General features: G+C 38.4%; 1 pseudogene; it reads left to right on the forward strand.

The window, feature by feature from the left end:
• The first annotated feature begins 5,029 nt into the window (after nucleotides 1–5,029).
• On the forward strand, nucleotides 5,030–7,648 carry LOC119508286 (annotated as a pseudogene).
• The last annotated feature ends 1,348 nt before the right edge of the window (nucleotides 7,649–8,996 follow it).

An 8,996-nucleotide genomic window follows, 5' to 3' on the forward strand; every position in this document is an offset into this window, starting at 1 on the left:
TAGCTAGCGGTGAATACCTGAAACTATCAAACTACAACCCAGAACCCTTGAATCTTGAAGACGATTGTATAACAATGTAGCTTATGAGGGGGGACAATGTGATAGGGAAAGCCATGTGGATCACACTCCCCTTTGTCCAGTGTATGGATGGATGAGTAGTAAAAAAGGGGCAAAAAAAAAAAAAAAAAACCTAGTTATCTTTTTTACCTTAATTGTTCTTTTTCACTTTAATTTTTATCCTTATTACTTTTGTGTGTGTGGTAATGAAAATGTTCAAAAATTGATTTTGGTGATAGACGCACAAGTATATGGTGGTACTGTGAACTACTGATTGTATGCTTTGTATGACTGTATGGTATGTGAATATATCTCAATAAAATTGAATTACTGAAAAAAAAAAAAGTCTCCAACGCAATCAACACCAATATGTTTCCTGCCCACACAAGACTGCATCAAAGATAATGGCATTTTGGGGGACATAATACATCCAAACCAGCACACAGGTGAATGTTAGAGGTATAATTTCCTACTTCTAACAAGCTTGTCTGTCTCTTGTTTTTCTCCTATAGAAGGCTTCTCCTTCTTCCCCTTCCCTCTGCATTTAGGCAAAACATATCAAACATCTAATTCCAAAGAGAATTTTTTGGTTATCAGTAATGAAACTCACACCAACTGGGATTATCCTTCCATTAAGGTTGGGGAAGGGGGAAAATGTAGGAGAAAAAAAATGAGCCACAAAATGGTGGGAAATAAAAGCCAAAAGTGTAGTTGAGAAAGAAAGGGAGCTGGAGCAGAGAAGACAGTTAAATACTTCTGTGGTCAGTGTCATGAGAATCAAGTTGAACTGGATAGAGTTTAGGAAAAGAGGGTCCATGGGCTGATTTTGGAAGTCAGATGGGGAGGGTTACTAAAAAGCCTTAGTCTTCAGCCACACTGAGATGACGGCATGCTGAGTCAGGCTGAGGGGGCAGCAGACATGCTAAGTCAGTGGAGCCTATGGCCTAGATTGTTGGCAAGGCAGGCTCTGGCTTCTTACACCAACTGGCCAAAGGTCAGAACCATTGTTAGTCCCAAAGGGTGGTTACAAGGTGACTATGGAGAGAAACAAAATTAATCCTAAGTATTTGGAGAGAGAGCGAGGTTTATCTATATTTTTTTTTAGCTCTGCCCCAAGAAAGGCCTTTTGTGCTTCTGCCTCTATTCAAAAGCAATAAAACATTTATTGAGCACATAATATGTACCAGGCACACTTACTAGTGCTAGAGAACTATAGTGGAATAAGATAAATCTCTCTGCCCTTAACAAGCTTTCTACCCCTTGGATAAACCAGCAATTTAAAAAACAATAATACTGGTAGCCAATATTTATTGATCAATTACTATGTCCCAAATACATACTTCTAAGTGCTTTACTTAGAGGATATATAGGAAATGCACTTAAATCAAAACTGGGGATAAGGGTGAGTGAGGAATTCAGAGAAGTTATCTAGCAGGGGTGTCACTTGACTTGAGTCTTGAAGAACAAGGAGAAATTAGTCTTGGAGGACTGTATCAGGAGGCACAGCATGCCTGAATGTACAGTGCCAGACCTGGTGGAGGTCTAAGGTACTATCAACTGTCCCCTCCATTCCTCAGTTTCTACCTAGTAGAAAATGCACTCGAGGAACTAAATGAGAAACAAAATGTGAGAATTTACATAATTCTTTCCAAAGTATAGAGTTCCCTGGCATAGGTTTGGAAAATACAGTCAGAACCAGAAAGAATGAGAGATAGGTCATGTTGCCATTGGATCTTGGTCAAAAAAGAAGTGGGTTTCAGTAGCTTTTGGCTACAGGTCAATATATTCAATAGACAAAACCCTTTAGACACAAAAATTCTCAACAAAATATTATCAAACTAAATCCAGAAATATATGAAAGGAATATATATGATGACCTAGAAGGATTTTTCCCAGGAATAAAAGATGGGCTCAACATTTGAAAATCAAACAATGTAATTGGCCATGTCAACAGACTAGAGGATAAAATTCATATGATCATCTCAGTAAATGAGATGCACTTCTCCAAATTTAACATTAATTTACAATGAAAACTTCCAACAAACTAGTATTAAAAGGGAACTTTCTCAACCTGAAAAAGGGCATCTTAAAAAATCCTACAGCTAATATCATGCTTAATGGTGAAAGACTGAATTCTTTCTCCCAAAGATCAAGAACAAGGCAAGGAAGTCTGTTCTCACCACTTTATATGATATTGCCCTGGAAGTCCTAGTCAGTGCAATAAGGCAAGAAAAAGAAATAAAAGGTACACAGATTGGAATGGAAGAAATTAAATGTTTCTATTTGCAGATGACATGGTTGTATATATAGAAAATTCCAGAGATTCTACAAAAGTGCTCCTAGAACAAGAAGTCAGTTTATCAAATTATAGGATACAAGGTCAATATACAAAAATTTTTGTATACAAATTTTTTTTTTAAAAAAGGAAATTCAAAATAAAGGGCAGTACCAGTTACAATGACACTAAAAATTAAACACTTAGGAATAAACCTAACAAAACATGTACAGGATATTTATGCTGAAACTACCAAACATTGTGAAAGAAACAGTAAAAACCTAAATAAATGAAGAGACAGTGTTCATGGATTGAAAGACTCAATATTGTTAAGATGGAAATTCTCCCAAAATTGATACATAGTTTCATTTCAATTTCAACCAAAATCACAGCAGGACTTTTTGTAGGAATTGACAGGCTGATTGTGAAATTTAGGTGAAAGAAGAGGAAAAAAAAATAGAACAACCAAAACAAATTTGCCAATGAAGAACAAAACTGGAGGACTCACACTACCTGATGTAAAAATTTGCTATAAAGCTACAGTAAACAAGAGAGTATGCTACTGGCAAAAGAATACCATAGAGGTCAATGGAACAGAATAGAAAGCCCAGAAACAGGTACCACCCAAATATAATCAGTTGATTTTAGACAAAAATGAAAAGGCAATTTATTAGAGAAAATATAGTTTTTCAACAACTGGTGCTGGAAAATTGGACATCCATTTTCCAAAACAAAGCAAAAGAACCTGACACCTTGTACAAAAATTAACTCAAAGTGGATCATAGACCTAAATATAAAACATTAAACTATAAAAATTTATAGAAGAAAACGTAGGGGAAAATCTTTATGACCTTGGGTTAGGCCAAGAGTTCTTAGGTACGACATCAAAAACATGATCCATAAAAGAAAATTTGAGCAAAAGTCTGAACAGACACCTCACTAAAGAAAATATATGGATTGAGTAAGCACATGAAAAGATGGTCACCAGCATTAGTTATTAGGGAAATGCAAATTAAAACTATAATGAGATAAGACAATTTAAAGACAAACAAAACAAAGCTAACACCAATAAAATAAAATGTGATACTAACGAGTGCTGACAAGAATGTAAAGCAAATGGACCTCTCTTACATTACTGCCAGGAATGAAAAATGGTACAATCACTTGGGAAAACTGTTTGGCTGTTTCTTATAAATTTAAACTTAAACTTGCCATATGATCCAGCAATTTCGCTTCTCGGTGTTTACCCAATAGAAATGGAATACTTATAATCACAAAAGTCTATACAAATGTTTATAGCGGTTTTATTCATAATCATCAAATACTGGAAACAACCCAGATGTCCTTCAGCTGGTGAATGAGTAAACACACTATAGCACATCAATACAACAAAATACTACTTAACAATAAAAAGATACATGCAAGGACATGACTGAATCTTAAATGTATTATGCCAAGTGAAAGAAGCCAGACTCACAAGGCTATATACTAATGATTCCATTTATATGACATTCTGGAAAAAGCGAGAGTATAGGGACAGAAAACAGATCAGTGGTTGCCAGGGATTAGAAGTGAGGGACGGGATATTAATTAGTGATGAGTTTTCCTTTGAAAGACTGTAATTGCAATGAGTGAAGATTTTGTGTTTTTGGCTTTTTTTTTTGCCTGAGGGAACGCTGCACCCATTCCCCAACCCACACTTCTGCTCTAGTGGTGATGGTTGAAAACTGCAATTTTATGTGCTCAGGGTACCAGAGATCAGAGTTCAAGGGTGGCAAAGCTGCTGTAAATTTAGGGGGGAATCCTGGATTCAAGACAGAAGGAAAAAGAACCAAAAACTGAGTGTAAACTCTGCTCAAATCTTTGCCTCACTGGTAAACCACAAATTCACCAGAGACATCACAGGAGGCCTGGTTAGAAAGCAGACAGAGATGAGAGTCTCCCCTTGAAAAACAGAACTGAATTGTGCCAGGTTATATTTGTGTGTTTGCTGCTCTTTTGACTGAGGACATGCCTGTGTATAGATCTGCTGGCAGAAAGATGAAGCCTTATAAGATCAAGGTGTCCAAGGACAGAACCTGGGGCTGGAAGAGAAGCTAGAACTTTAGGAGGGAAACAATAGAAAGGAGAATACCACAAAAGGAAAAGTTACAAAATCTGAGTATGAACTCTGTCCAAATTTTTAAATACTATGTCAAGTTTTCAACCCAAAATTAGTAATCATGTAAATAATAGTTGTGTGAACCATACACAGCAATCAATAGTAACTGACTCAAGGAAGAGCTTAGATATTGGATTTAGCAGCTATTATAAATAAGTTAAAATAATTACAGCAAAATATATCCAAATAATTAGAGGAATATACAGTCTTAATGGGTAACAGATAAGAAATTGCAACAAAGTGGAAACTCTTTCAAACAAACCAAATAAGCGTTTTAAAACTGAAAAAGACAAAAGGAAAAAATTCAACAGAGGACCTCAACAGTAAAATAGAGATGGTAGAAAAAAGAATCAGTGAATTTATAGACGGATCAATAGAGAGTATCCCATCCTAATAGCTCTACCACCACCACCCAATTCCTGCCCTGGGTGTGGTGCATAGGCTGAGTGTGGGCTTGGGTGGTTGGTTACCTCCTTTTGCATCAGTGGTGGTGGTGGGTAAGAGTGGGGTGGGCTGGGTGCTCTTTCTTCTTAGAAGAGGCTTTAGCACGGGTTTTCCCATTCTCACTTCCATCCCACCTCACAAACTCCCTACCCCCTTCTCCCCCTCCCCACCTATCGTCATGACGTCATGACAGCTTCTCCGGATTACTTGGTGGTGCTTTTTGGGATCACTCCTGGGGCCACTGGGGCCAAGCTGGGCTCAGATGAGATGGAGCTGATCCTGTGCTGTGGAAAGTGCTGGATCTGGCCAACAAGATGGGACACCTGAACAAAGTACTAGTTAGACTGTATCAGTTGGAACTGAAGGAAGATTGCAAAGAAGAAACCAAGATCGACACCAAATGTCTGTCCTCGGTGCAGCAGCTGGACCAAGCCCTCTGACATTTTAACCAGTCAGTAAGCAATGAACTGAATATTGGGGGAGGAAGTTGTTCCTGTTTGCTAGCACTGCCATTATGCAAAAATGCCAGAAATGGATTGGCTTTTATAAAGGGGGTTTATATGGTACAAATTTACAGTCCTAAGCCTATAAAAGTCCAAACTAAGGCATCAAAAAGAGCATACCTTCACTGAAGAATGGCCAGTGACATCCAGAACACCTCTGTCAGCTGGGAAGGCATGTGGCTGGCATCTACTGGTCCTTCGTTCCCGGGTTGCATTTCAAAATGGCTTTCTCCAAAATGTCTCTGGGCTTCTGTCTTAGCTCCTCTCTCAAGCTCCCAAGCATCTCTCCACAAGTCTCTCTCAGCTGCACTCTGCTCCTTCTGTCTGTGAGCTCTCTCATAGGACTCCAGTGATTTAATTAAGACCCACCCTGAATGGGTGGGGTCCACACCTCCATGGAAATAATTCAATAAGAGGTTCCACCCTAATCAACAGACTAATAAGTCTGCCCCAAAAAGATTGCATTAAAGAATATGGCTTTGCTGGGGGAAGTAATAGATTCAAACCAGCACAGAACTTCCTTCTGTCTTTGTACTGATGGGCAGCTTCATGTCAGGCAAATCCTGCTCCTGAGGCTTCCAAGAAGAAATGTGTTATTGTCTGAATGCTTCTATTCCTTTTTTGATCTTCAAAAACAAGACACCTGATTCACCTGATTCACCTGATATTGACAAACCGGATGTTGCTGCAATGACAGAGTGTGAATTTTGAGAAGAATAGTTCAGTCTTCCAATATGGAACCTCTCAAGTTGAAGATATGGGGAATATAATTTTAGCAATGATTTCAGAGTCAGAGAGAGTAAATCACAAATTTAAAAGTGGCACTTGCAGCAAGATGGAACTTACTGATAATAACACGGGGTTTATTGTGGCAGTCTTCAGATCAAGAAATTTCAGGATTCTTCAAAGGAGTCAATGTTGCCAAGGGAAGTGGCTGCATTTTGTCCGAATGCTCAGGGTCAAAGGAAAGGAGAAGCTCTGGTTAGGTTTGTAACTGAAGAGCACAGAGACCTAGTACTACAGAGGCACAAACATCACATGGGGACCCAGTACATTGAGGTTTACAAAGCAGCAGGTGAAGACTTCCTTAAAATTGCTGGTGGTACATCCAATGAAGTAGCCCAATTTCTCTCCAAGGAAAATAAAGTCATTGTCTGCATGCGGGGGCTGCCTTTCACAGCCATAGCGGAAGAAGTGGAGGCCTTCTTTGGTTAACATTGCCCCATCGCTGGGGGGAAGGAAGGCATCCTCTTTGTCACCTACGCAGATGGTAGCCCAATGGGATGCTTTTGTCTTATTTGCTTGTGAGGAGTATTCACAGAATGCACTGAGGAAGCATAAGGACTTGTAAAAAATACATTGAACTCTTCCAGAGCATAGAAGCTGAAGTTCAGTAGGTGCTGAATCAAATCTCCTCAGATCCTCTTATTCCCCTTCTAACACCTCCCATTATTCCAGTACCACCTAAGCAATTTGTGCCCCCTGCAAATGTTAGAGACTGTATACGCCTTCAAGGTCTTCCCTATGCAGCCACAATTGAGGACATCCTGGACTTCCTGGGGGAGTTCTCCACAGATATTCGAACTCATGGGGTTCATATGGTATTGAATCATCAGGGCTGCCCATCAAAAGATGCCTTTACCCAGATCAAGTCTTGGACAGAGCATTTATGGCTGCACAGATGTGTCATTAAAAAAAAAAAAACAAATATGAAGGACAGATATGTTGAAGTCTTTCATTGTTCAGCTGAGGAAATGAACTTTGTGTTGATGGCGGGCACTTTAAATTGAAATGGCTTATTCCCACCGCCATGTAAGTTACCATGCTTGTCTCTTTCCTACACATTTCCAGCTCCTGCAGCAGTTATTCCTACTGAAGCTGCCATTTATCAGCCCTTTGTACTTTTGAATACATGAGCGTTGCAGCCTTCCACAGCATACTATCCAGTTGGCACTCAGCTCTTCATGAACTACACAGAATGCTATCCCAGCCCCCCAGGTTTGCCTAATAGTCTTGGCTACTTCCCTGCAACTGCTAATCTTAGTGGTGTCCCTCTACAGCCTGGCACAGTGGTTAGAATGCAGGGCATGGCCTACAATACTAGAATTAAGGAAATTCTTAACTTCTTCCAAGTATGCAACTGAGGATGGATTTTTACACACAAATGACCAGGTCAGTATTCTACCCAAAGAATGGGTTTGTATTTAAGGGTCCCAGCAATTAGACCATCCTCAGGAAAGAAGTGTTTGAAAGATGCATATTGATTCCAAAGCTGTCAGACACACGAAAACTTCAAGCTACTTCAGGGGAAGTGTGTCTACTGAGGCTGCAGTATTTTCAGCCTCTGCCCTATCCTTTGGTGAAGTGAAAAATTTGAGCCAATGAAGCCAATCCTCATAACAAGCAGCATGCAGCATACATAACTGGCTCCTTGCTTGCTCATTGCCAGTAGGCATTTAAAATGTGAATTTGAAATCACGTGTCTTCATTACTTCCAGCTAAAGTGGCATCATAAATGCCATATTTAAGTCTTGAGGAAAAAATATTCCACTAGAGCATAACTCTGTTATGGAAACTTTATTTTTGTGTATTCCCACTCTTTAAGGACTCTCCCTGTCTTCTACACAGTCATGCCCTTTTGCTAAGTAATTCAAGAATAAGGTCTTGGAATACTTAAATCACAAACATAAGCAAAAGAATAAAATAAAACTTCAGTACTTCCTAGTCTCTTGGCCATCACGATGTCTTATAGCTAAAAACCAATTCAAATGATTTTTAAAACACCTTATGATAAATTAGAAGAAATGGTGTACCCTCCACAAAGCACACGTAGTTAAAAAATTGAAACTATTTTCAGCAGGTACCAGTTGTAAATAAGAATGAAGCAGAGGTTTTACAAAATGTAAAACCAAAATAGAAACAGCTACATGTAGTTAGTAATTTCTAGTTTGAACTCTAACTGTAATGTCTTATGTATTGTTTTAAATTGTACTTTTTTCATTATAGATGGTTTGGACTTTAAGAGAAATTCCATAGTTTTTTAATATCACAGAAATGAGAATATTTGAACACTGTATTCTAGATAGCAATATACTAACTGAACTAAAGCAAATGGTTGTATATATTAAGATAGTCTTAAACCTTTTTCTCTAATGCCTCAACTGTCAAATAATTAAAACTTTTAAAAGTTAAAAAAAAAAGAAAAAAAGAAAAAGGATGCCTGAAAATTTCCTTAATTTGTGAGAAACATTAAATTACAGATCCAGGAAGTTTAACAAAACCTAAGTAAAATAAAAAGAAAGAAAATGACACCTAGGCACATCATATTCAGTCTACTGAAAGCCAAAAATTAAGAGAAAACCTTAAAAGCCACCAAAGAACAATTATACAAATATTAATGACTGACTTCTCATTGAAAAACCTGGAGCCAGGAGACAATGGAATGACATATTTGAAATGCTGAAAGATAAAACTGTCAATCAAGAATTCTATATCTAGCAAAACTATCCTTCAGAAATGAAGCTGAGGAGGGGGAGGCAAAGCCCAGCTCAGCAAG

The sequence above is a fragment of the Choloepus didactylus genome, chromosome 13 (genome assembly GCF_015220235.1).
Source record: "Choloepus didactylus isolate mChoDid1 chromosome 13, mChoDid1.pri, whole genome shotgun sequence".
Taxonomy (NCBI): Eukaryota; Metazoa; Chordata; class Mammalia; order Pilosa; family Megalonychidae; genus Choloepus; species Choloepus didactylus.